Raw genomic sequence first — 4,362 nt, 5'->3', positions numbered from 1 at the left:
CCTGGGAAAAACATTGGATTTCAGTGGGTTTTGGGGTTTTTTTTTGGGTGAGTGGTTTAAATAGATCCATCTGCTTCTTATTTACATCTGTGTTGATTTTAGGATTTATGATCCTGAGGAATTATACCAATCACTGAGGTCATTAAACATCGTATTTCAACAAATTTAAGATACAATATATTGGAAGTTGCAGCATTATTTCATTTACCACTAAGAAAGGAAAAAAAAATGTTGCTGAATAAACTATGATGCAACGCTTTCTTAACATTGCGCGCTTGGCTGTTGCTTTGCAAGAAAACATGTATTTTTGGTCATTCCTCCAAAGACAAATATTTGCTTCTCTAAAAGCAGATTTGCAGTCCACTGCTGTTCTGTGCCTTTCTGTGAACACGTTAACTTTAGTTTCAATGCCAAATCATAGGGTCTCTTTCCAAAGGCATTTGAACAGCATGTAAACTCAACACCCACAGTAACAACCATGCACGCAGGTCAGCGGAAGTGATGACGTCATTAGGGACCGCCCAGAACGGACTCCTGACTCGGTGATATAATTGTAAGACTCCGTGGATTATAAAACAGATTGGGTCCCCTCCCCGGCCCCCGAGGGGCTGGTGGGCTGCCCTGAGGAGGCGGGGAGGGGAGGGCTGGGCCGGCCGGCTGGCTGACGGCGATGCCGAACTTCTGCGAGGACCCCAATTGCACGTGGAAGCGCACGCAGTCGGACCTGGCTTTTTTCAGGTTCCTGCAGGCTCCAGCCAGATGCCAGAAGTGGGTGGAGAATTGTAGGAGAGCAGACTTAGAAGATAAAACCCCCGATCAACTAAATAAACATTATCAATTGTGTGCCAAACACTTTGAGACTTCTGTGATCTGTAGAACTAGCCCTTATAGGACAGTTCTTCGAGGTAATGGAATACCAACAATATTTGATCTTACCAGCCATTTGAATAATCCACACAGTAGACACAGAAAACGAATAAAAGAATTGCGTGAAGATGAAATCAGGACATTGAAACAGAAAAAATTGATGAAACTTCTGAACAGGAACGAAAACATGAGGAAATAAACAACAGCAATGCTCAGAACCCCAGTGCAGAGGGGGGTGAAGAGCAGGAGGAAGACATTTTACCTTTAACTCTTGAAGAGAAGGAAAACAAAGAATACTTAAAATCTTTATTTGAAATTTTGATTCTTATGGGAAAACAGAACACACCTCTGGATGAACATGAAGCTGATGAAATCCCAGAAGGTCTCTTTACTCCTGATAACTTTCAAGCACTGCTGGAGTGCCAGATCATTTCTGGCGAAGAGGTTCTGAGAAAGTGCTTTGGGACAACGGCAGTGAACACATTGTTCTGTTTGAAAACACAGCAGAAACGGATGCTAGAGGTCTGTGAGAGCTGCGGTAACAGATTTTGATTTCATTGTTACCATTGTTGTTCTTAAAAATGTTCTATCTTTTACAAGAGCCTTTGGGGAAAATCTTCAGGGGCAAACTTCTGATGTCTTCTTTGCAGCCAGTAATTTGACTGCAGTGCTGCATTCACTAAATGAAGTGATGGAAAATACCGGTTTATCATGAATTTTGGTTTGAGGAACTCACAAATTTGGCAACCAAACTTTATATTCTGGTAAAACTCCCAGGGAAATTTCGCAGAGCTCAGCACAGTAACCTGGAATCTCAGCTAACCTCTGAGAGTTACTATAAAGAGACTCTAAGTGTTCCAACAGTGGAGTACATTATTCAGGAACTGAAAGATATAGTCTCGGAACAGCACCTTAAAGCTCTTAAATGCTTATCTCTGGTACTCTCTATCAGGGGACAGCTCAAATTCAATACATCAGAGGAGCATAGTGCTGACAGGTACAGAAGTGATTTACCTAATCCTGACACGCTCTCTGCTGAGCTGCATTGTTGCAGAATCAAGTGCAAACACAGAGGGAAAGATACAGAACTTCCATCCACTAATTATGAAGCCCTTCATCTGCCAGACAACAAGATTTTTCCTAAAGTTAATGCATTGCTGAAGGTCCTATGTATTCTTCCTGTGATGAAGGTTGAGAGTGAACGCTATGAAAATGGGTGAAAGGGTCTCAAATCATACCTGAGGAACACTTTGACAGACCAAAGGTCAAGGAACTTGGCTTCGCTTAACACAAATTTTGATATAAAACACAATTTGGATTTAATGGTGGATACATATATTAAACTCTATACAAGTAAGTCAGAGCTTCCTACAGATAATTCAGAAACCACTGAAAATACCTAAGAGACTTTTAAAATAGGTTTTCTCTTATATTTGATATTTGAAAAAATCTGTAAGAAATTTGACACTATCTTACAGAAAAGTTATAAGGTGTACGCAGGCCACTTAATCACTGAATATCTTGACCTGTAGGCCTCCCATTGAGTACATTAGTCATTGATAATCTGCCTGTTTAAATGGCCCGTTTGAAGTCCCATGCTTTGGAGACCTAACTCTTCTTCCAGAAGATAGCGTTGAAAGTACCACGTTACACTCTGTGTGATCTCTGCTAATGGCACTTTGGACTTGTATTAGTTAAGTCATTTTACACATAACATTTATCACTGTGGATCCAGTTGTCAGGTACTGAATTATCAGTTCTTTGAAGAAATAAATTTTGAGGAGGTATGGGAGCAAGGAATACATTTTACAAAACATTACAATGAAGCTCATGACTGACCTTTGAATAGTAGGAGTTTTAAGTATGCTGTTAAAAATCTGTAAGGGACAGTTAAGAAAATTATCAGACTGTAAGAGAAACATGTGAGCTCGCCAAACAAGGATTTCAGTGTAGATTTTGTCTTTATCAAATGGAGTTAAAGGAACAAGTTATAGTTAAAGTTTGAAAGGAAGAGCCTGCCATTGTTGTTCACATCTGGTTGTTGCTGTTTACATTCTTTTATTGAGCCTCATCTTCATAAGGTTTTTGGCATGTATATGTTGAACACTTCTGTTTCATGGTCAAGACAGGATCAGAGGCCGTGGATACTGACAACCGGTTTGTCTGTTTTCTTCTGTCTTTTTCCATGACTGTATCTACTGCCTCATCTTGATTTACAAGCAAAACCTAGAAACTACAAAAATAAATGTTTTGTGGTTTATCTAGGAATAATACAGAAAATATTGCCATTATTTTTAGTGAAGAAAATCAATTTGGTATAGCTTATTTCAACCTAAATAAAATGTGAATTTTGTTTTTTTAAAAAAAGAAACAGACTGGGATTTCAGAGATACTAACGTGTGGAAGGAATGCATCTTAGAGTCAACAAAATGGTTTAGCAAATTAAAAATCCCCAATTTTTTTTTACTCCAACAGAGGGGCATCTGCAAAGTTGTATCATCAAGGACTCAAAGTGAGCTGTGATTCTCTGCGTGAGCTGGTGTGCTCATTTTGCTTATTGGATGTGCTTGACCATCAGAGACGGCTGCTAGCATTCTTCTGGGTGGGAGGGGACTTAAATTTCAAAGGCAATGGCTGTCATGCTGGCATTTGGGAACTGGGGCAGTCAGTTGTGCTTTGGGGCAGATAAAGCATTTGAATGTTCTCCTGTATATTACGTAGGAGTCGCAGCCCTAAAATGCCCACTTAATTGGTTCTAGTCTGCCTTCTGGATGTGTGTGGGATAAATGGAGCTCCTCAAGCCCACACACTGTGACATGTCACATCGTTGTCCGTCCTTCCCTTTTCTTGCTTTCTTCAACCATTTCCCAAAGCTTCTCAAGGATTGTAATGAACTTGAATATTATACAGGTGTTACACATGCATTTTGCTATGGTCTGAATGTTTGTGTTTTTCTCTCTTGCCCCCAGTTCATATGTTGAAACCTAGACCCCAAGGTGATGGTGTTTTGGAGAGGTGATTAGGTCATGAAGGCAGAGCCCTTATGAATGGGATTCGTGCCTTTATAGAAGAGGCCCCACCATGTCAGGATGCTGTGAGAGGCTGGTGGTCTGCAACCCAGAAGAGAACCCTTCCTAGAATGTGACCATGCTGACATGTTGATCTTGGACTTCCCAGCCTGAAGAACTGTGAGAAATCAATTTCTGTTATTTGAAAGCTACCCAGTCTGGTATTTTGTTATAGTACCTAAACAGACTAAGACACATTTATTGTTTAAAAAATAAGAATGAAATAGCTACCACTTGCAGAGTGCTACTATGGCTGCCATCGTGCTAAGTGTTCTATTTATATTGCTGTATTTTTTGCTCATGACAACCCTCTGCAGTAGGTATAATTATTGTCCTGTTTAATGATGACAAAAACTGAGGCTTAGAGAGGATTAGTAACTTTCCCAAGGCCATACAACTAATGAGAAGTGGATTTGAGTTTCAAAAC

At 40.1% G+C, this 4,362-nt stretch overlaps 1 pseudogene; it reads left to right on the top strand.

Moving 5' to 3' along the window:
- The first annotated feature begins 670 nt into the window (after positions 1-670).
- Positions 671-3,091, top strand: LOC137202868 (52 kDa repressor of the inhibitor of the protein kinase pseudogene; annotated as a pseudogene).
- The last annotated feature ends 1,271 nt before the right edge of the window (positions 3,092-4,362 follow it).

The sequence above is a fragment of the Pseudorca crassidens genome, chromosome 11 (genome assembly GCF_039906515.1).
Source record: "Pseudorca crassidens isolate mPseCra1 chromosome 11, mPseCra1.hap1, whole genome shotgun sequence".
Lineage (NCBI taxonomy): Eukaryota > Metazoa > Chordata > Mammalia > Artiodactyla > Delphinidae > Pseudorca > Pseudorca crassidens.
Note: the sequence above shows the minus strand (reverse complement) of the source record. Positions and strands in the feature narration are given on the sequence as shown.